The 24,484-nt window shown below is 42.4% G+C and overlaps 1 protein-coding gene and 1 long non-coding RNA gene across 2 annotated transcripts in view; both read right to left on the bottom strand.

Moving 5' to 3' along the window:
• The window catches only part of LOC120619178 (uncharacterized), a 34,218-nt gene extending 12,592 nt beyond the window's left edge, over positions 1–21,626 (bottom strand). The window contains exons 1-8 of the long non-coding RNA XR_005657386.1: positions 17,539–21,626; positions 17,113–17,233; positions 15,386–16,773; positions 12,629–13,631; positions 11,784–12,038; positions 7,002–7,907; positions 5,758–6,801; positions 3,104–3,338 (exon numbers count right to left, since the gene is read on the bottom strand). This is a non-coding gene — a long non-coding RNA (uncharacterized LOC120619178). The remainder of the gene's footprint in view (positions 1–3,103; positions 3,339–5,757; positions 6,802–7,001; positions 7,908–11,783; positions 12,039–12,628; positions 13,632–15,385; positions 16,774–17,112; positions 17,234–17,538) is intronic.
• A 6-nt stretch (positions 21,627–21,632) lies between these two features.
• LYPLAL1 (lysophospholipase like 1) overlaps positions 21,633–24,484 on the bottom strand; it is a 155,485-nt gene continuing 152,633 nt past the window's right edge. Inside the window, exon 9 of the transcript XR_005657384.1 lies at positions 21,633–21,761. The gene's annotated coding sequence lies outside the window, so the exon portion shown is untranslated. The remainder of the gene's footprint in view (positions 21,762–24,484) is intronic.

The following is a 24,484-nucleotide window of genomic DNA, read 5'->3' as shown; positions in this document are numbered from 1 at the left end:
TATATCTTTTTTTTTTTTTTTTCTGGAAGCCACCTGGAGGAAAGCTGTCTTCAGGCTGGATGTGAACAAGCATGCGGAAGCCCCTGACAGCCACGTTATGACCATGAGGCCTCAGAGATGAAGGCGACACTGCAGAAATCGGGGAGAGATGGGAAAATGTTTCTTTGGAGTCTCTAAAAAAATCACTGTTTCAAGTGTTACCTAAGGCTAGCCCTACCACCGGAGTATTTAAGTTACATGGGCCATTGCATTTTATATTTAAAGCCAGTGTAAGACAGGGTTTTTTGTAACTAACCACCAAAAGATTTCCTAAAACCAAAAAAGGAAAAAGAAACACTTTTAGGATGTTTTTAAACAAATAACAATATAGAGCATTTAAAATAATAACAAGATAGAGCATTTTATAGAATTGTAGGGGTTACGAAACATTTCCACAGATATTTCTTGAATTGTCACATCATCCTTAGGAAGTAGGAATTGTTACCTGTGTTTCCCAAATGAGAAAACCGAACAGGATAGTCAGGAGGCCTGCTCAGGCTCCCTTGGTTACAAGTGACCAGATCTTTCGACTCTATATGTCCCGTGCTCTTACCCCCCTGCAGGTGTAAACACATGGGAGAGAACAGAGAGCCCAGAAATAGACCCATGCGTATGGGTCTATAGAGAGCCCAGAAATAGACCCATGCGTATGGGACTTTAACGAGGGCAGAGGTGGCCTGGCATTTCGGCAGAGAAAAGAGGGATTATTCAATAAAAGGAGCTGGAAAAATTGGTTGTCCATTTGGAAACAAAATGAATTTGGATCCCACCCTTACACCATACTCAAAAATCAATTCCAGATGGATTCGAGATTTAAATGTCAAAAGCAAACTTTAAAACACTCAGTAGAAAAATATAGGTGGATATCTTTCCGACTCTGGGGTAGGGAAGGATTTCTTAGACAGGCACCAAAAGTGAAAACCATCACGGGAAAGATTTATAATTTCAACTTTATGAAAATCAAGACATTGTGTTCATCAGGAAAATTATTAAAGGGGGGGAGAAAGCAAGCTGCTAGCTAAGAGAATATCATTTGCAACACATATGACCGGTAAAGGTTTAGGATCAAGAATATGTAAAGACTCCTATAAAATACTACGGAAATGTCAGACAGCTCAACAGAAAAAAGATTAAAATAAAAAGGTCAAAATTCAGGAACAGACATTTCAAAGAAGGAGAAAAATATACAGCTAAAAACATAGGGACATAGGCCCAGCCTCTTTATAGGAATAGACTAGCAAAGGAAGATATGAAATAGTGAATCGAGATTATAACAGAAACCATTTTATGCTCAATTTATTGCAGGAGTTAAGAATTTAAACTATACCAAAAGTTGGACAGTATATAAACCAACCAAATGTCTCATATATACTGGTGTAAATTGGTTAACCACTTTGGAAAGCTACTTTTAAAATTGAACAGTCACATACTCTATGACCTAACGATTTTCTAAGTATATGCCAAAGAAAATTTTCATTTGTGCACCATGAGCAACTTACAAAATTATTCATAACAGCACTGTTTCTAATAGCAAGAGTAAATTACAAGTGACCATCAAAAGGGAAACGGATAAATTGTGGTACATGATAGAATCTATTATGCCAGTGAAAATGAATGAACCACAAGCTACGTGTGATAATATTATGCTGAATAAAAGCAAGTTCCCAGATGACCAAACTATGATCATCTTAAAACATTCAAAGATGACCAAAACTAAGCGATAAAACTTTTGATCGAATGTACACATGTGCTAAAATTATTTTTACAGTCAAGCAAGAAAAGAATAAAAACACCAAATTCAGTACGTCAGAAGGCTGCAGCAGGGTAACAGGACAGGAGAGGATCATGGATGTAGATGTATTATTTATGTTCTAATTCTTGGGTTGTGTTTTTGTTTTTTTTTTTTTAAATGACTAACAAAATAATGAGAAAATGAATAAAAAGGAGTCAATGAAGAAATAAAGCAGAGCTGTGCATAGACCAGTAATGACAGTATATCACGTATCAGTCTTCTCGTCTGTGAAATGGCTTTGATAATTGTTCCTACCCCCTAGAGTTGTGATAGGGATTAAAACTCTTAGAACAGTGCCTGGCATGTAAGCTTTATATTAATGTTTGTGAAAGAGAGAAAGGAAGGGAGGGAGGGAGGGAGGGAAGGAGGAAGGACGGAAGGAAGGAAGGAAGGACAGAAGGAAGAATTATAAGTAAAAAAACTGTTCACTTGTAGTCCATTATTGAAGCACTAACGCCATGGAAAGAGGTGTTAAAATATGCAAATGCAGGTGAGCTTAATCAGGGAAAATTCTCTAGAGGGAGTAAAATTTGAAAGAATTTTTTTTTTTTAATGTAAAATTGTAGCTAAAATATAAATACGCCAGTGGATTGGTTTCCTAGTTAATAGGTTAAGGTTCCAGCTTCTATTTTCAGAGTGGAACTTACTTGCCACGATAATAAGAGGTGACATTTGTTTGATTTTCCTTCTTTGAGTTGTGGAAGAATCCTATAAACTGCTCTATAAATAACCGAGTAGAGGCTGAAAGGTTTCCTGTAACTTACAGCCGAAAGCCAGTAACCTCTGATGGCAGGCGGTCTCATGGTTGAATCAGCAGGGTGGCGGCATTCGCTGGGGAATTCCACTTACTCCGAGGAGGCTGCACTGGGCAGGAGCATCTTACATATTATTACCCTCCGCCTTCAGTAGTGGTCCTGCCTTCAGAGCCAATAATACACACGAAACAGTCCACACAGGGCCTTAGGGCACTTGAATCAATAAATAAAGCTCCGCTCCTTTGGCCAAGGGACACAGTGTCCAGCTATTAGTGGAGATCCTACCATGAAGACAGCAATGCAACCAAAGTCTCGGTGATGAGCAGCGGACGAGGCCCCCAAACTTCATCTGAGCGAGGTGAGGGCTTGAATAAATTAAAACGTCTTAGCGAAATGCAAAGCTCCCTGTGTCGTGTTCTGTTTAAGATGGGATGGGGAGGGAGGAAGTGTGTGCTGGAGACGGGAGGTGGGTAGGTGACGGGTTTGGGCTATGTACGTGTGGGAATGAATCGCTTACCGCGAGACAAAATGAGCAGACGTTCTCAGCTTCTTCGGCTCCAAAGCTTCTCATCACTGTCTTGCACTTGTCGTCCGGCCTTGGTTGCTTCTTCTCCGTTGTCTAAGTGCTTTTCGGCTGTCTGTGTGGCGGGCGCCAGAAGAAGTGAGAATCTGGGCGGGTGTCTCTTCATTACCTTTGGATTATTTTATTATTTACACGACACTCCTCTTCAGTAGATCAGGAAAGGCTGCCGCTTAAAAAAAAAAACAAAAACAGAAAGCTAATGCTTTAACCCGTATCTCGACAAATGGAAGTTCAAGTAGTTAAAAAAAAAAAAAACCACCAAAATACTCTTTATTTCCACCCTTCGTTCCCTGACAATAGGTCGGTTTTCAAAAATTTTCATTTGAGTACACATAGATTAGGGAGACCGAGTGAAACATTACGATCTAGTTCCTTTGGTCAGACGATAGAATTGACAAGTCCACGGACGGCCGCGCTCACCAGTTCTATTTGATCCAGGAATATTCTTGCCCTGCTCAGTCCTTCCAGCGACCTCATTTTGTGGAAAGACCAATTAATTGTTACAAATAGAAACTTGTTATTTTAAGAAAAATCGCAATATAGGGACAGGTCTTCCCAAGAATCAAAAATAAGTAGAATACGAGTCAGAAATAAAATCATTTCAAATTCATGTACTTTTCATTCACAGGGTTTTTTTTTTTTTTCCTTTTCTTTTTAGGCTGTGGTCTAAAAAGCATATCGTGATTTATATAAGAGGCATGTTCCCGTTTGGCCCTTTAGCAAATTCGCCTTGCTTTAGATTCTGTATAAGTAAGTTTTAGGTTGCCCATAATTGAAAACCAGTCAATCAAAACAAAACAGAGCAATAAGAGTGGATAATCCAGATTGCATTGTCTACCGTTTTCATGACTCCAGTTGTTGGACAGTGAAGTTGAGGAAGGATGGATGGAATATCTTCAGAGGCTCAGTTTAGCATCATCAAAGCGTCTCTCCATCCCCCCATCCCACACAACCACACGTTACTGTATCTGCTTTACTAATCAGAGGGAAATTTATCATGCAGGATTTAGGGAAGATATTTATGGCCTCCGTAAGCTCGATGGCTTTGCCTTGTGTGATGTCAACTATTCTCTTTAGGAAATAAAAGGCCACAGCTGGTGAGATAACAGACCAGGGACCATTTCAGAATTTCAAAACAAAAGACCTTGTCAAAGAAGGGGGATTTGAAAACAGCATTTGCATCTTTTTGTTCTTTCTTTCGTGAACAGGTGTGGAAGTCAGCTCAAGAGGGCCGCTTAGATGGCCGCTAAACAAGGGAGTGGGGTGAATGGTTTTGATGGTTGGGGCTTTCAAACTTCATCAGGCCTGTAGTTTGAGCCCTTTGTACCTGTAAATATCAAGGAACTAGGAACCCAGGTCAAGGCAAAACAAGAGGGCACCGTGTGAATTTTTCATTAAATTATGGCGTCTTTCTAGCTAAATAAATGCATATGATGTGAGCACACAAATGCTGTTTGGAATACTCTGTACTGATGGTCTGAAGTGCGTGGGGGAGGGACTGTTTTACTGTTTTCTGAGCTTATGGGCTAAGCGTCTTACATATGTGATCTCCCGAAGGACAGAATGGAATCAAGTAGAGTGGTAAAACTGATTTTGAAAAAATTAAGAGTCATCGCATTTGAATTATAGGAATTATTAAAAATGACTTAGAGCATGTTAAAACGCTGTGAAAGGTAACGATTAATAGACATAGTAGAGGTTATTAATAAGAGTAGCATTATTACTATTTAAAATCCTTGAGTACTGGCACCATATGTTTTTATCCTGTAATTTTGTGGCTCTGTAACGTTTCTTACACATAGAAAACCCTCAATAAGTATTTGTCCAATTACTAAATAAAAGGTAGTTACAGTTTTTAAAGTGGCTGCAAAATGCCTGCACCACGGGAGGAAAAAAGTAAGAGAATAATCTTGCTTTATGAATAAAGTAACACCTAGCGGAGGTGTTAAATTTTCCATTTGTTCATTTTCAACACCGACTCTCTCGGGAAAATTGCATAGCATTATTTTAAACAATTCCTTTTAGGAGCCCATTAAGTAGGCTTTTCTGCTGACAGGACAGATGTCTTTTACAGCTGGTCAGTGTTTAGTTCTCCGAATTCCTGACGGCAGGAGGATAATGACTGAGATGCAGGATATCTGAACTGTCGATGGCTCACTTTCGGCGTGAGTCAATCTTTGATGTCCAAATAAAAATCATCATTAATCATGAAACTTTCCTTTTGTCATGAGGTCAGATGTCCCAGTCCCTTGTCAAAATGATGATGCCGACTGGCCGTGGGAGTCACCGACCCAGCTCCGGACGCCTTCGTGACACGGAGCTCGCTCCCTGTGGTTGGTGGTGTGAGTGTGCCGTGCCGGAAGGAAGAAAAGGTGTGACAGTCAGCTCGCCATTGTTGGGTGGACCCAAGACCACAGGGCTGACGACGGAGGAAATTGCTGGAAACGCGGGGCTGTTTTCATCCTGGGGAGTGCAGACTTCAGTGGATCGACGAGTACGTCCATTGCTTTTCTGGACAGTGAATGTTCCCCGTCATCCTGATCAAGGGTTGGGGATTTGGGACACGTGGAAACGCTTTTATATCTCACCTGTGGCCGAGGCAGGTGTGCACTTCCAAACGTCAATTTCTTTTCCTGTGAAGCCAGGTGTACGAGGAGCGAGCTAAGGAAAAAGGGAACTTTTGTTTTTTTCCTCCCAATGAAAACATGGATTCAGTTCAATCGAATTCGAATTCAAAAATACGGACTTAGTTTGTGTCCCTTAACGGAATATCATCCTGGGGAAATAATGGAGGCAGTAACTGAAGGAAGAGACGAAGGAAGGGAAGGAGGGAGGGAAGGAGGGAGGGAAGGAGGGAGGAAAGCTTGCTGAGGGACCTCGAGTGCTGTCTCCCAGATACATTCTCTCTTTTGTCCTCACCGCATTCTGGGGTCATCTTACAGAAGAGGAAAATGACATTCACGGAGGTTGTTACCGGCCTAGTGAGGCAAGTGTTGGTCATTTCCTTTTCCTGTCCAGCGCCTGAATTCCTTCTTAGATTTTGGGAATTTCTCGCTTCTTGATGCTTCAGTATGAGGATGGGGCAAGTAACCTGCTTCTTGCTGTTGGCACGGAAAGTACTAGATGCTCACCTGGCCCACACTCCCGCGGCGCTGTGCCCGAGGCCCTGATAAGCAGAGGCATCTGCCCCCAACTTTGCCTCAGGAGTTCCCGAGCGGGGAGGAGAGAAGGGAGAGCAGAAAATCCAACGCTTTGTGACGGCCGCCGGATATGCCTCACTGCGGATTTCTGAGACTTCATTTTCTGTTTGTTGTTCCTAGAAGCTGGATCTTCGGCCTTCGTTCTCTGCCCCTTATTATACTTTTTAAGCATTCCAGTATCTTTCTCAAAAAAGTTTCATTATAGGCTATTTATTATATGTCAAAGTATAGAGAAGCGTATAATAAGCCTCCATGTGTCGATTACCTTCTTAAACGGTTATCAGCACGTGGACAGTCTCGCTTCGTCTCTCCCCCACCACGTCCAATCTCACCTGAATTCCTGAATTATTTCAAACAGATCTCATTTTATTTCCTCCTCAGATTACTTTACCGAGACCTTGTATTATTTCACCCATAACATTTTCTTTATCCCTAAAATATCAATATTTTTAAAAAAATTACCACCATATCAGTATCTTACCTCATAATGATAGTTCCTTAATATCATTAAATATCTGTATTAAATGTCTTTTATCTTATAATTTTTAAAAGTTTTAAAACTAGCTTCAAATCAGGATCAAAATGAATTTTTAAGAATCCCTTTGAATTTATAGATTCAATTTCCTTCTTACTCTTTTTTTTTCCGTTGCATATTTTTCGATTTGTGGTGTCATCGATCATATTCTTCCGTCTCACGTATTTTCTGCGAATTATGAGTTGGACCCAGAGGCTTGATCAGATTGTTTTGGTTTATCTGGTGGCCAGCCTCTATTAAGGAGCAAAATGGCCACTCGTCTCTCTTGTGATGTCAGCAGCACTGGTGTCATTACTTAGACACATTGCTTCCTTGGGAGTAGAAAATGGTAGTATTAGAATTCTCTCATTCATTTAAAATGTATTAGCTGGAATCCTTCTATAAAGAGAAAATTCTTCTCATCGATTGTTTAGTTGCCTTGAGGTATATGATATAGGTGAGTCAGGAGAAAGGCTTAAGCCTTTTCTTTCATCAATTTTCACAATCATTCGATGGTTCTCTAGTCAAAAGTGACCGATTGCTACTTGAAACTTCAGTCGTTACAAACGAAGGCGCTTTAATATACTTGCTGTCTTTCAGCCTGTCACAGTTATTACTGATACTTATTTAACTAGGTCCATCTCTGCCCCGCGAGAGCCTCTGTGTCCTTCTCATGTGCCCCCGCCGTCTCTATCAGCGTCTTTTCTCTGCGCTGCCAGGTGATTCAGGCTCACTTTGCACATTCCGTTCCCAGACCCGGCGTCAGCCGTTTCTTCGTGGTGTTTCCAGGTGCTCAGTGATCCTGGGCTGATCCTTCATCTTCGGACACGGTCAGGGCACACGGCCGCCTATTGTGACTCTGTTTATAAAAACCAAAGATTCAAATCAAGTGAACGCCGCCCATCACTAGGGTCTGGTTGAACAAACTACGAAACATCCTCAGGGCGGAGTATCTGAACTCTGAAAGGGGATAGAGGAGGTCTCCATGTCCTGCTGTGAAGTGATCTCCAGGATAGTCTGTCACCTGACAGAAACAAAGCCGAGAAAGTGCGTATTGGATGCTATCATTTACCTAAGAAAGGGAGGGAGGGTCTAAGTACCCACGCATGCACACATGCATGCATACGTACATATATAATTGCTCGATTTTTTTTTAATTGAGGACAGGCTAAAAAGAAACAAACAAAATGGTTATATAGACAGGGGCGGGGGGCAACCAGGATAAAAGGAACAAGCGTATAAGCTAAAGTTCTCTGACTGTCCTTGTTTTATACAGCTGAGTCTGGAATCATCAAATATTCTTCATGATTATACACCAAAATTAAATCTTAACAAGAAAATCCCTAATGAACCAAAGCAAACCAAAACAAAACACGTAAGCCAACCAGGTACTGATTTGTGGCATAACTATACAGAGAAACTATTTTAATTGTTTTTAAAACACAATTAGTGTTTAAAACACTATTAGTGGAACTTTCCCTGATGACACAAATAATATCAAACACACACACACACACACACACACACACACATGCACACACACACACACACACCACGCTTTTACACACACACAGCTTTCAGTATTGCTGTTATTATTCGAATATTTGTTCATTGGGAATCTAATATTTTCAGTATAGAAAAAGAACAGATGTAATATAGATTAAACAAAAACTCTGTAGTCTGGATTTGAAATTGGAAGTCTTAATATGACTTAATTATAATTTTATCTTAAAAAAAAAAAAAAAAACAGCCAGTGCAGAGGATGGCACTGGATGTCTAGCCAATGCCGTACACCCTGGGAGGAAGAGAGATGGATCGTAGACGTCCACGTTTGCTGGAGTTTTCTTGCGTCCTTTTGGGCTAATGCCGTATGGTCTAATTTATAAAGAAAAGAATGGAGCGGAATTCCCAGTCTCGAACTAAACCCTGAATTTGTTTGTTTGTTTTCACATCGACGTATGGAAGCTGGAAAAACTATAAAAAATAAATCAGACAGAGAAAGAAATATACCGTATCATTTCACTTATACGTTGAATCTAAAACAAAATGAAAAAAATCAACAAACAAAACAAAACGGAAACAGACTCATAGCACCACAGGGCTACTCTTTATAGAATCCGTGGCTAGCGTCGGGGTGTGTGGGCTAGCGTGTCTGTGCATCTGGGCGTGGGGCTCCTTGCGATAGGTTGAATTGGGATAAAAAGGGGAGCAGTAATTCTCCCCACAATATTCATTCTGGTGCAGACTGTGGGGACAGCAATATTCGAGCAGAGCTGAGTGAGAACAGACTTTGCAGTGCTTTGAACGAATGCGGGAAGCATCGTTAATCTTCGATTACTATTATCATTAAGTAGATAACAGTGTAAACTACACCCATCAAATCGATGTAGGTTAAACGAAGGCTAAATTTACTGGTCAATAATTTAATGCTGTATTATCTAACAGCGGCCATTAATTTTCTCTCAGAGAAGAAACTGTCCTTATTGAAGAAAATTCTCCAAAAGCCATTGAAGTAGAAAGGTCCAACATACTGGGAATGGCGAGGGGGATGATGGGAATTTCCTGAGTCCCTCTGACATCACCGGGTCACGAGGCCACTCTTGCAATCGACTTGCAGCTTACTTTTAAAACCCTCTTCATGTTTAAGACATTTCCGTTGAAAATTTTATTTCCTGCATCAAAGAGGATCACGTCACAGCTCCAGGAGCCATCCCCCCGGCGATTCCTGGGAAGACCCATAGCAATCTGATACCAATCGCTGAGGGGGGATGGGAGCAGAACAAGAGCTCATCCTTCCTTCCTCCTTCCTCCTTCCTCCTTCCACTGTCACTCGCTGTCTCTTGACAGTCAGATGCCACTGGTAGGCAGTCTCTCCCAGAACAGCAGTGGTACATATATCCCCTGCTTCACCCAGACGGATTGTTTTCACCATAGTGACAATGACCAGGCATCTTTTGTTCACCCAAGACTATCCAGCACCTGCTAAGTCCAGCCCGACGCTAACAGGTGCTCACTGAGTACCCGTTGTAACAAAGAGTGACAGAAAGAAAGGATGCTTTCTCTTGACATGAGGGGTCATGGGATCCAGACGAGATGGACCATTATTTTCGGTCCAGCACTCTGCTTTATTATTTCTTCCAGTAGGGCATCACACTCAGTTACCGCAAGGCGCCCCTGAGGACCTCATCATCGCTAATCCTTCCCAGCTCTCCTCCAATCTCCTTTCAGACCACAGTTCTCATCAGTCACCAAGGAAACATCTGGGCAAGACAAATTCATCCTTGGCTAAACTGGGATAGCGCTGATAAGCCAGGCTTATGAGTTGAAAAACACGAATAACAAGTGTTGGCGAGGTTGCGGGGGAAAAGGAACCCTCACACCCTGCTGGTGGGAATGTGAACTGGTACAGCCACTATGGAAAACAGGGTGGAGGTTCCTCGAAAAACTAAGAATAGAGTTCTCATGTGACCCAGCCATTCCTCTTCTGGGTATTCACCCAAGAAACTGGAAAATATTTATCCACAAAGGTATATGCACCTTGACGTTCAGCGTGATTCACGGTGGCCACGACATAGAAATAATAAAAGTGTCCTTCGATAGATGATTAAATAAAGAAGACATGGTGCATATATACAATGGAATATGACTCAGCCATAAGAGGAAATACTTTTTCCATGTGTGCCGACCTGGATGGATCTTGAGATTAGGTTACACAAAATAAGTCAGACAGAAGAAGTTGAGAACCACATGATTTCACTCAAAGGTGGGATGTAAAACTGAAAGCAACAAACAAACGTGATCAGCAGAGACTCACAGACACAGACAGTGGTTACCAGAGGGAGGGGAGCGGGGCAGGTAGATAGAAGGGGGGTGGGGGCGTCAAATCTTTGGTGATGGAAGGAAATTTAACTTTGGGTGGTGAACACACAACGCAGTATACATACGACACGTTATTGAATTGTACACCTGAAATCTATTTGATTGCATTAACTGATGTCACCCCAATGATTTTAATGAAAAAAGTTGAAAAACGCTGTATTGCTGGAGAAGGCATTTTTCCAGTAGTGGGAGAGGCATAAGCATCAGAACGGAAGCTTCAATGACAAGGGGGCAGTAACTTCACAGAGAAGCCTTAGCTCAAGGAGGGCACCTGCTGATCTGGCAGCAGAAGCATTGAGAACAGAGTTCTTCACCTTCGTCCTTACGCACACAAGCAGAAGCCAAGAAGCCCCAGTGCGCTTAGGCTGATGCTTCCTGCTCCAGGTCTTAAGTCCACCCAGGGAAGTTCAAGGGTTCTGAAGGCCTTTGACAGGATTCATGAGAATCGAAAACATCTTAAACATATGTTCTCAGAGGTCAAGCCTCTGACCCAAATCTGCTAGCTCCCCAACGTCACGCAAATCGCTTATTTCAGAACGGGAAACTTGAATGAGGATTCTTTTATCACCTGTCGTTTTGTGGTCATTTAGAAAATGCAGCAGCGCTCCATTTTAATGAGATCTAAGTGACAAGAATAAGCCACTTTCTGGGTTTTCTAGATAGTGGGAAGATTTTTAAAAATCTGTCTGAGTGGTATTTTGCAGTGAATTTTCTCTCCTTTTTACTGCATTTTACACTTTCAGTGGAGGCATTTCTGGGAAATTTTTCCTACTTGTTAATGAATCATGTTGCAGAATCAACAGGTGATTTCAGGAGCGCAGGTGTGAGGAACTGGCTTGAAGAGGATCTAGAGATGGAACCGATGCTGGATCCACGAACGTTTGCTGGGCGCCGAATCGGAGTTTGGTTATGTACGACAGAAGCCAGCTGAACTAATTCCGTCAGAAAGCTGTTTAATGAGACGCTCAAGAGCTTACAAAATAGAAGGTTCTGGAAGCCCAGGACCTAGGCCAATACTTACGTGGCTAAAGCCTGGAAACTGAGACGCCAGCTGCCACAGAAGAGCCAGGCGCGTTTGCGACCGCGCATGGCTCGCTTCGTGATCCCGAGGTTTTCAGATCTTACGTGGAAGCTGGTCCAGGGTGGACCTCAACTCTAAGGTCGTTGCCAAACAACTTTAATGTTCTTGGCTCTCCTGCCTCCAGCAGAGAGTACGGTTTCCTGCAGGAAGATTCTCGCAGGAGAGTCCATCGTAATATCCGTGAACATTCCCACCCTGCCGGGGGTACAAGATGAGTGAGAGCCAGGTATGGTTCTTAAGACGCCAACAGTCTGGTAAAAAGACGGACACATGAAGGGAGAGGTAACCTCACTGATGCCAGCACAGTATCAGAGAGTGGCATTTAACAGGGCCATTGATGAGTGAGCTCTTGCATCTGGGTTTTCATTATATATTTGAAAAGGCATAAGTGAAAGTGCTTAACTTTAAAGAGAAAAATATGCTATTATTGACACGGGCCCCCTAGAACAGCAAAGAGTCAGGGAAGGCTGAACGTGATGGCTCCTTTAATTCTCATTCTCCCGAGGAGACCGACCTGGATTCGCTGTGTGGTCCCTCCCCTTCCGCTTTGGGAGTCAGGCAGCGCACTATCTCCACTAGCTTAGACATAGGAACAGGGTGGGATGCTTGGCTGAAGTTAGTCATCAGGCCACTGGCACACGGAAAGCCTGGGGCTGAATTTACTGTTAGCTCTTTGAGTCACACAGCCTTCCCCTCCCGTCCCCTCCCCCCCACACCCTCCTCCCGCCCCCCCAGTCTGAACCCGGTGTCCTGTTCAAAGATATTTCCCCTTCTCTTTGACTTACCTTCTGAATTCATTTTGGAAGAATGTACCAAGATCCTTTGAATCCTACTGGAATGTTGAACTCAGTGAGAAGTGATGTGGTTAAGAAAGCAAATAATATGCTGAAAGATGTTCATTGGAAGTGGCTAGAGACATCAAAGAGATGGATGAATTTGCATTTCAAAAAGCTGGCAGGGGGTAACATTTCAGCTCACCTCCTATCCAGCCCTCCTATCCATCCTGCCTCTAAACCGGCAACGCTGCCAATGATGCTTCTTCCTTCCCATCAGGGCAGAATGACAGTATAGCTAGCCCCAGGAAATGGCACTGTCTTCTTAAATCAAAGCAGCTCAAAGAAATCTGTCGCTTTTAGCTTTTATTAACCGTAGAACACGGTTGCTAACACCGGCTTAGCATCGGCTGGAGCTTGGGCGCCGAGCTTGAGCGTGTACGCGCGCCGTTGTGTTTAATCCTCGTCGCATCGCTGAGACGGCGTCATCGGTTCTATTTTACAGTTCAGGAAAATGAGAGGTGGAGAGGGGAAGAACACGGCCCTAAGGATAAGTTCTGGAGCAAGGATTCGAACCCTGCGATCCTACTGGGCGCTATGCGACGTTGCATTTTAATTCAAAATCGGACGAAGTTGAGGCGTGGGGCGGGCGTGGGGGGAATACATAACACACACTGTTTAGTGAAGTGGATTTTCCAGGACAAGCAAGTGGGCAGGAAATGCTCTAATAATTTTCTAAAGTTGAGCTTCCGTTGACAGTTACGGATTGCTAGGAAACTGGCAGACAGACAGACGTGAGAGCTGGAGAGGAGACAGACGTGCACTACGCCCGCAAGGTGCTGAGCGAAACGCGGCAGTGGCACAGGCGTGACGTCGTCCTGAAATCTCAAAGTCCGAAGGAACCGGGCGGAAGGTCTGGTGGGACATGTCACCTCAGACCCTCCTCCAACGTCCTCAGCAGCAGGACATGTCCCCACGCCCCGGGAGGCAGCTCTGTTTCCACAGAACTTTTTAACTGAAAAAAAAAAAATGTACTTTACTTTGATCCAAAATGCACATTCTTGCAGTATCTGCAGCCAGCATCCAGTCCTCACCAGCATGTAAACCCAAACCGCCTTCCACGTGACAGCCCTGCGGATATTTACAGCACCCCCTTTTCCCAGTGCCACTAACCGTCCTTCAGGTGACACGGGTCGGGACCATTCACCATTCTAGTCTCTCTCCTTTAGGTGTGTCTCAATCCCAATGTCACTTTGGGGAAGGAATTTTATTGGCGAAGAAGATTAAATTGAATAAGACACGTTTAGCGTCTTTAAGGCTCCCTTAAAGACAAGTGGATAAAACTAACTATTGTCAAAATGCTACTTAAAAACTGATACCTAGACATGCACCGTTAGAAGCGTTTAGCGTTTAAAGTTACGACCTCCCCTGCTTGGACACTACGTATCTTTGAATGAGACCTAAGTTTACATTATCGTTTGAGTCAACTAAGCCTCCGAACCTTTTTCACACAAACGATTGCTAGACCACAGACCAAAGGACAGTCACTATAGAGGCACCAAACAGGAAGGAATGTGGGTTTTCTAGGTTTTCTCACCCATTTAGCAGTTTATGTTACTATCACCTAGTCATTCATTAATTTACATACTTGTTCATCCCACAAGTATTTAGTGAATACTTAATCTGTCTGGTTATTCATAACATACTTGGGTGAATGTGAAAGAGATGGGTGACATTACTTCCAGCCTTCAAGAAACCCATAATCTAGCTAGGGAGGGGGGAAAATGAACAAAACAATGTAAGTTCTCAAAGCATCTCACACTGGAAAAACACGAAGTTGAGTCAGAAACCCCGAGTTCTGGACAGAACTTTGACTTAAGCTGGTCACATCACCTCTGCAACGTATTTTCTCATTTAAACAATGAGACTCTTGGAGTTTTCTGGTACTTTCTAGTTCCAGGGTTCTCTGTTCCAATGTACAAGACGGCCATGAGCTTCCTGAGGGCAGGGCTTACACTTCATGTATAAGTGAATTTCCCATTAAACTGTACGCAGTTAGTTGAATACCACTGAACCCGTATTTATTGAATGGGCTCGAGAGTTCATATTAAGTACATACAAGGGTGTCTACTACCCCTTGGCTTCAGCTTGGGTTACAAAGAGCACTCTAAGGCAACCCCAAAATAGGCATGGGGGCTCTTACGCAAGTGTCGCTGGATGCGATAGTCCAAAGATTTGCATACACGGTCTTGATGCTCAGGTATAGAAATCACACATATATTTTCACACATGCCAGGATCATGAATGAGACACAAAGTTCACGCTGGGCATACATACACTGCTGTCTATTTCTACCCCTCTCTTTAGGTCTTTCCACCCCTAAAAAGCCCATTTCGTCCTTTTCTCTTAGCAAATTATATGGCGATCCATAATGAGGAGTTTGGTGAACAATCTGCAGTGTTCCACCTTAGCGACCCAAGAAATACTGACTTATTTTCCCTCAGAAATAAAATAGGCCCAATGCTGGCAACTGTATCTTCTCCCTGATAAAGCCAGATTTCTTGCTGTGTCAGCAAACACATAAACATCCACGCACACACACGCACACGCACACACACACGATTACCAGTTGGTAACTCTGCTAGACTAGTCTTCACCTAGATGTCGCTCTATACATAAAGCTACAGTAAAACTATTGGCAGAATAATAAGCTGGGCGGAGTGAAATTAAAGACACCTGCAGTTTGGAAGTTGAGTTTGAAAAACTTACTTGTATGCAGAAGAGGAAGACGGTAAGTCGTTTGGAAGACTCTGAATGTTAAACTGATGGATGTAAATTTGATACACTGTGAGATTATGCCACGTATTGTAGTCACTTGGGGCTGTGTCCAATATCCTTATTAGATTTTAAATCCTTAAGGTGGAAAACACAAGAAGTGGGGAGACTGGCAAAGAGCTGGTCCTACTCTTCGTGGGGTGATGAAAGGCTGTTTTTCTCCAACACTTTTAACGGGGAGACACACCGCTGCTGAAAATAAAGACTATTGTCAGTGATAGTTAAAACAGCTACTTGAAATTTACAAAGTCTTGGTCTCAGAAATAACTTAGACCTTGGGAGTTGTATTTGCCTGGCAAAACTTGACTCCCACCAGCATCCATTTGAAAGACCAAGAAATAAAAGCCCATGAAACTTTGGCAACGCTTATGCAAACGGCATTTTTGATGAGTTAACTGTAAGCAGATCAGGGACAGATGGATTAAATCTTCCGCAGAATACCCACTGGCTCAGGGAGGAAAGGTTCAGTGTGTGTTGACATCATGGGGTATGGGTTTTGCTGAGCTCCCTATCTTTGGGAAATCCGTTGAAGACTGTCATCAGATGTATGCAGCTGTGGGTTTTTCTCAGATCTGCTTTATGGTTTTATGGCTTTCGAAGGGAAGCCAAAAATCTTCCGACCGTCATGGCAGGACGAAGATCTGGAAATTTTTTGAAAGTGTGTTCCCAGGCAGACCCATCAAGGCCACACAGCCTTTTATAGCCAGTACCTGCCTAAGGGCCAAAGTCACGAGAAAACTAATTTGGGATTTTTGTGTTTAGAGACTGTTCTGGGTCACAAACTCTGCCGGGCTATTTTAAATGGAAAATTTGGCCATTTCTGGGTTTCCTATAAATTTAAACTACAATTAAAATGGAAAATAAAACTCGAAATTTTCTGAGCCCATGAGTCCCGGTAGCAGTCGTAATGCCGGTTGGCAGCTCAGAAGAGACACGGTCACGGAAAAAGAAGACTGACGCAGAGCTCGGTGGCCGGTTGATGACCGTCGCCTTCAGCCACCCCTCTCTGACACCTGCGATGTTAACAGTGACGTCCGGAGTCACCGTCACCCTCTGCAGGGGGCTCCGGCTTTCACCTTCGTAAACCGCAGTGCAACCCCGGTAGGAATACTGCCTTTCACGCTCCAGAAAGCCCCGTTGGGCTCACATCGCGGGATGGCCACCTGTGCTTCACTTCTGTAAAGCGTCTGCAAATAAAATTCAGAAGCCCACACGCAAAACCTAACGTTTTTGAAAGAGGAGGCCCCCGAATTCATAGTTGCTCTCTCTCTACGTCTATTCCTTTTTGCCGTGTTTCCCATCTGTCTGACTGCACTTGGCATCTAGGAAGGAGGAGAAACCTCATTTGGGTAAATTTTCACGCTGTAACCGATGGGTGCAAGAGCTACGAAATCCCATGTAAGAAGCAGCTTCGGCAGCATCGACGAAGAAGGCTTTTACTCATAGGACAGGGAATATCGAGAGCATCTATAGGACCGAGTGGGAGGACATTTAATACTTATTTGCATAAAGCTAATGATTATTTAGAACACGATGTGATTGGGAGACAGTAGCCTGAAGCGATGTGATACCCCTTTCTGGCCACATCACCTTGGGCTGGATAATCAGTACCCCTAAGACTTACACCTTCATTCATAAAATAAGCACCTAAAAGAACCCACCTGACTGAGTCGCTGTGATAACGGAGATAAAATACGAAGGGGCCTTCGCAGCATGCTCGTTCATAACTGCTGACCCGACCGCTTCGCAGCCGCTTCTACTGCGACACAGTGACAACCACCTCTGAGCAACAAAAGCAAAACAAAAGCAAAAAACCAATCGTACGGTTCTTATATATATATACACACATACATACACACACACACACATATATATAAATAAAACACTAATGGTATATACACTGCTAGATGCCAGAACCCCGTCCTCATTTCTCTCTTAGGACAAATCTACCAGGTCGTTGGGTTAGAAGCACAGAAGTATGTGTATGGCTATCGTCATGTTTCCTGTTTTGTCTCAGCTGCTCTACAAACAAGTCCAGATTACCCACAGCACCCCCCAGCCCCTCCAAAAAGAGTATAAACACTCACTTGTGAGACTTGGTGGTCAGCTACGTTAAGCTCATTTGCCATAACCGAGCCCTGAAATCTTCTCGTGAAGTTTCTACTGCGTGGATCTTACGACTATAGAACTAGAAAAGCAATTTTTAGTCGTTCTTTAGAGTGATTATTCAGTGGGGAGAAAATTCTTCCATAATGGGAGTGGACCCCTGGAGCTGCGGAATTTTTCTGAAATAGTAAGAACTTTCTTTAATTGTCTCAGAAATTTTCTTTTCTTCTGGACTACCTGAATATAGGCAATAAATAAGGCGGTCGAGGCGTAATGACGTAGTTAGACAGGAGATGGCGTGTTTGTAAGCATGATCAAAAACTAGCGACCACAAGATAAGTGCATCTGATCTCTGAGTACGTATTCTATGAGCCACCTGGAATCCAGCACTCCCTGTGGCCAGGCCCTATGCTAAAGGCATTATGTATTCTGTATTTCCTCCCCAAATCCTACAAACAACTCAATGAGGTAGGTGCCATTAAAACTGTCTTGATTTAACAAGGTTAGGTGACTTTAGTCTAGCAAAGAAGACAGACTTTACACAAATAATCATACAGATGAATATACAATTAAACTGTATTAACTTTACAACTACAGCCAGTAAAACACAGAGGTAGAGTTAGGACTTAGGCATCTCACTGCTTATTTGGATCCTAGCTCTGCCATTTATTAGCTGTGACCTTAAGCAAATCACTTAAATAGTTTGTACCTCAGTTTTCTCATCTATAAAATGGGATAATGATGATAACACGCACTGTACGAATTAAATTACTTAATATATTTTAAGCACTTAGAATAGCTGTTCTGTAATAAGCCCTCGATATATGTTAGCTATATCATTATTCCTCTCTTATATGTAAGAAACCAAACACAGCAAAGTCAAGTCATTTTGCCAAGGTCACACTACTCACTGGGGAAGGAAGACTTGAACCTGTCCACCTCAGCTCTCTTTCTAACATGCTCCTCCCTAAATGTCAGCCCAAACCAAGGGGAGAGGCGGTCCTTCCTGGCCCGGCAGGAAGTAGGGCCATGATCAGATGGAGCAGCAGCCTGGGCTCCATACCCTCTCGCTGTGGTCTCTGTTGCTATGAACGGAGGGAGTGATGATGTCAATATGTGGGTGTCACCTAGACATGTAAGGAAGCTGTCCTCCTCCAACTCTGCCATTCTCCGACAACCGCTGCACTGTCTCATTCCTGGCCTGGTCCATATGAAACTGTCTGGGACACAAAATGCACCCAGTTCACCGTGACTGTGAGAAATCGATTTGACAGAGAGATGTCTAAGGTGACGTAGTCTTCAGTTCTCCAGGCTGGGCTCACTGAATGTATCAGGTATCGGATGGCTGTACTTTTTTGAGCAAATCTAAATCACCTGAAACTATTCGAAATTTATCTCAGAAAGTTTCATATCAGAGCCTAGTATATTTGACTTTTCATTTGGAATAATGTGGTGATCAATCTAAATTCTCAACGCTAAGTTTGTAGTTTTATTAAATGATATGAGTAATTAAGCAATAATGATCTGGAATGAAACTCTTCTACATGAGTCTGTCTTCACTCCTAAATTTTCAGAAATAAAAGTTTGCTTCATATAATTTCTTCCAATAAATCCAGTGCCTCATATAGTGATCCTAATTATTTTCAGTGAAAACATAACATACTTTAGAGTCTATTTTCTTAGGGTGAGGTTCACTTAGATAGAATTTGTCTTCTACCTAAAAGTTTGTAAATCTTTAAGGAGAGGGGAGGAGAGAGAATGGGAGAGATGAGAAAGAGAGGGAGGGAGGGAGGGAGGAAAGGAGGAAGAGAGAAAGAGAGAGAAAGAATATTTCTACTTTCCATAAGCTCCTAAAGTTTATTTTCCACCACTTACTAAGCATGGCGTCTTAGTAATGCCATTTAAACTCTGAGTTTCATTCAGATTTTCATCTTTAGTGTTTTCTGACACCCTTGCAAGATTATAAGATTCCAGTTAAATAATACCTAAAATATTTCTCCATAAACTCTATAATTGTATAAAGAATTACTATTATTAATATATGCCTGGTAAATAAGCATATAAATTAGAATAAAGTTGTCTAGTTAAATGATTAGGATTCGATCTTACTCTATGGAGAATGACATACGCGCCGATGTAACATGTTGTAACGGTTTTGTATATCCCACTAAGACACTCATTTATTGTTTGATATTTGCTTCTGCTCAAACCACCGCTCAGTGACGTACCACAGCTAAATTTTGTTCAGCCACTCGCTTCTAGGAGCTTACGAGATAAACATGGACACACATAACCATGACCCAAAGCCGAACGTCAAAAATGCCATGAAACGAAGGGTCAGGCACAGGCCTGTGGGTATTTTGGGTGGGGACAGGGGCCTGTAAATTCCTTCCGGTTGGTAAGAGCAGAAAATGACACTGTCTAGCAATGCTTTGTGAGGACGCAGAGCTTGCCTGGGCCCCGACAGTAGTGGTACGATGTGCAGTGCTGGAGGCGTAGAGTGAGGAGAGCCGGGGGCGGGGGGCAGGGAGCAGTGATCGAGCAGAACGAACTCTGAGCAAAGTCACGGCCATGGGAAAATTTTAGACTGCTCTTTCTCAAGGTGCGATCTGGGGGTTTCCTGGTTTGTGAGCTGATGAATACATGTTCTTTCATGGGTTCTTGTGGGAGGGACGGATGCTGTGCAAGCTCGTACATTTCGTTTTTTATGACTAAGCAAATTGTTACTGACTGAATAAGTGAATGACTAAACATGACTAATATTTGGTATATCTGCACCAAAATTTGTAAGTTACTAAGGTGTCTGGGTGCCGGGGCCAAGTTTCTGCTCTCTTTGTGGACTCGCAGACAGAAGGATGCACCCCATCTCCCCCACTCCTCAGCTTTCTCCATGAGCAAAATAGTTATCTGCACATCTTAGGTGGTGTCTTAAGTTGATCCTGGCTGTCAATTCTTGCTCCTTTATTATTAATTTAAAAAAAATTATTCTTGTTTTATGTTCAGGGTCGTACGTAATTGGCTGGGCTTTTACCATTTTGATAACTATTATTATTTTTTCTACATGTCTTATCACCACTTCTTTTCTTCTGGACAAAAGGAACAGGTGATATAGATGGGACTTCATGTCCTTTGTTCTGCTGTGGTGTGTCTCTCCTGCCCTGTGTCCAGCGTGTGTTTTACTACTGTGTCCTACTGCCTTTTGGCAAATCTTGCCGTCTTTCAGGAAGGAAGCTGATGTGAAGCTAAAACACAAAGCTTCCGATCCTCTAGATTAGGGGCCGGATAATTAACCTGTAGGTCAAATCCACTCTGCTGTCTGTTTTTGTAAATAAAGTTTTATTGGAACACAACTACGTACATATGCTCTGTGGTTGTTTTTGCAAATGGCAGAGTTGAATAGTTGCCATGAAGTCCCAGGAATCTTAAAATGTTATTCTTTGTCACTTTCCAGAAAACATCTTCAAAATGGTAGGTCGTTTTTGTGGAGAAAATGGCACATAGGTAATCCTAAAAGGTCAAGCGGAGCCGGCTGTGGTAACTCACTGAGCGAGTCCTTCGAAGCTCAGAGTGGTCTGACCACTTTAGAAAAGACTATGTCACAAACCTTTCTTTCATCCTGAAAGGGCACAATCAAATCTTTGCTGGTGACAGCAGTATTCAAAATACAAGCGATTACTTGACGAATAATAATAAAATGTACCCGCATGACACTCTAAATTTCTTCATTATTTACATCGTGTTGAGTCGCCTTCTAAATCTACCTTTTTGTCAAGAAATTAACTCACCTGCCATTCCCCCCGCCCTCTTTCTGCCACTGTCTTCCTCCAGTTATTCCTCCTCAAGTTCCCTTTCGCGCTGCATACACTCGTGACAAATAGTACTCATCTGTCTTCTAGTACTTAGGATGTCTAGATGCTTCCTGATGGCCTTGAGGATGAATACGAATCTTTGGGGTTAAGGCCCCGGCCCGGGTTTTATCCGCAGGTCATCATGTAGTTAATGTCAGCGTAGTATAAGCATCGTGCACTTTTAATAGCAAAACTGCTTAAAGGGCACAGCCTTGTGAAGTACGTACCTGTTTCAGAACTTCGAGTGGCTGCCTGAAACGCCGGACACCATGCTTTTCCCCACTGTTGTCAGGTAGGGTCCTCATCTTGTTCACATCTGGTCTGACTTTCTTACAGGGATGTCGCCGACCTTCACTCTGAAACACACGATAGGCCACGAGATTGAAGAGCCAACGATCCATTCTATACCCACTCCACTTAACCTCAGACAGTTCTGTAGTTCGATTGATTACTTGACCCATATAGTTAATAAATTGGGCTTAATCCTGCCTTTTAAAATTATTACCTTAGTAATTTTAGGTTACACTCCGTTCACCAAAATTGTAAAATGTTTCAGATCGTACTGGGAGGTATTTCTGGTTTATTGGCCATGTCAAATGTCCAAGCAAACTGTTTACTTCTCACTTGAACTTTTATTTTAAAAAATCCACATTTCACAACCAGCCCAGATTTCCCTGAGGGTGTTTGCTTAAAGTGGATTCTGTTTAGAAATACTTGATGTATTTCTAAATTACAAGAATGAACCTACAAGAATAAAAATTTCAAAATGGATTTAGATTATTCTGGCTGTTTTGAAAAAGCATGCTACGTCTACGTCTATGAAATCCAACATCACAATTAATTCCCAAAGCTCGGAAACCCAGAATTTACCCTATTGGGGTTTTGTACTTAAAAAAAAAAAAGATGCCACGGTGAGGAAAAATACATGGTTCTCATTACTGTGCTTTTTTTCCTTTTCTGGGATGTGTTTTTCCATGACACTTTAATATTTCTTTTGCAGGTGGTCAGCATTTTATTAACGATTGGCAAACCGACTCATTCAAAGGCAACATTACCAAATTATAAAGCGAGTCACTGGAGAAAGAAAAGTCGGCTATGGGTAGGCTACTCCTGGGATTTGCAAAATCAACGTTTGAACTGCTCTGAACTAAACTGTAGATTACAATTTTATGGGAAGTGGGTGGGCGATTTCTACTTTCTAAGAACTGTTTCCAACTCCAGTTTAGGGGCATATGGAAAAATGTGTTGAAAAGATCCTTGATTTTGTAATACGATTGTCTTTGTTCAGAATTATGAAAAAGTAGAGGATGCAATCAAAATAGAGTACAGATTATTAGGGTAAATATTAAAATGATAACCTTTGCTCTTACTAGTTCTCAGGTCTTTCTTTTTGGTGAAATTCAATCTAAATGTCGTAACTGAATTTTCTAAATTTGAACGAGGCTCTTCTGAAGCCTCTGGGGGTAACAAATCAAATTTCAACACTGCGAGTGACTCTGATTCGTGACTTCATGTGGCTCTGCTTGGAGTTCAACAGCTGAGCTTCTTCCTTTCTGGAGTCCTTGCCCCAAGTCTCCTGGTTCAGATCTCTGATCCTCTCGCTGCTGAAAATCATCCCACTGTGAACTTTGTCCGACTACTGTGGATGATAAAGGATGAGTAAAAAGTGGGAATGGTTGGTCTTTTTCCTAAGGGTAACGAGCCTTTATGGTCTGGCACAGCTTTGAGCTTGTCAGGTAGGAATTATGAGGACTTTGCAGAGCAGTTAAGAGCCCTGACTACCCCAGTCCCATCATGAGAAAAACATCGGACAGATCCCAACAGAGGGATATTCTACAAAATACTTCACCAGTCCTCCTCAAAACTGTTAGAGACATCAAAAACAAGAACAGACAGAAACTGTCGCTGCCCAGAAGACTCTAAAGAAACATGATGACTAATTTAATGGGGTATCGTGGATGAATCTGGGAACAGAAAAAGGACATTAGGTGAAAACGAAAGAACTCTGAATAAAGTATAAACTTCAGTTCATAATAATTTATCAATGTTGGTACATTAGTTGTGACAAATGTCCCGTATCGATAATGTAAGATGTTAATAATAGGGGAACCAGGTGGGCGGGTATATGAGATCTCTCTCTATGATAGTCTTAACTTTTCTGTAAATCTAAGTTGTTTTTTAAAAGTTTATTTAAAAGAATAGCAGAATGAATCACAGCAAACTTCCCCAGTCCAAAAGGATTCATCTAACATTGCAGAAAAGTCCTAAAGGTTTTGAGAAGGATATTCAGATCATTTCTTTCTATGGATAAATTGATACAGTTTATTTTAAGTCCGAGAGATTCAGCCCTCCAGAATAGGATTTTGTGGTAGGTAAGGATTTTATGCATTGCAAATTTTCTTCTTCATATAAAATTAGATTTAGAATCCGCCTTTGAATTGGCTGGTTTGAGTCTCAAACTCATGCCTCTTCTTCCATTCGTACTGTCTCCAAGCAGCACAAGCAATGGGAGCTCGTATAGCCTAAAAGAATACGGCGCATGAAGAGACAAAATAAAATGGAACATTGGCATTCATTGCGACACCTAGACGTCATGGTAGAACCGAAGTAGCGCAGAGATACTGGGAGAAGTGGAAGGGGCCGATGGGCCTGGCCCAGACCCGCCGCATCCGCGCTTCTCTGCCTAGTTCACTCGACGGAGTTCGGGGGCATATTAAAGATGCTAGGAAGGACTGAAGAAATTAAGATCATATCAAAGGTATTTAACGTCGTATTTCCCAAGTTTATTTGTTCCTAGCATCCCCTACTTTATACACAGATCGCAGTTTAATATCACACGCTAAGCTTGTTTTACAGGACACACTCTGGAAAGTACCCTTCGACCAAGCAGTCAGAGCGTAAGCACGCGACAGCCGAACTGTGTTGCTAACACTTAGCACAGTCCCCTGTGCACAATCAGAGCTCAGTGACAGTGAATGAATGAACGAACGAAAGAACGAATGTAAGAATTGTGAACATCTTCGCAGGGCTAGTGCATATAAGAGGTTTTTGTTTTGTTGCTTTTTTTTTTTTTTTTTTT

Source organism: Pteropus medius, unplaced genomic scaffold (assembly GCF_902729225.1).
Source record: "Pteropus medius unplaced genomic scaffold, Ma_sr-lr_union100, whole genome shotgun sequence".
Lineage (NCBI taxonomy): Eukaryota > Metazoa > Chordata > Mammalia > Chiroptera > Pteropodidae > Pteropus > Pteropus medius.
The sequence above is the reverse complement of the archived record's forward strand: the minus strand, read 5'-3'. Positions and strand labels throughout refer to the sequence as shown.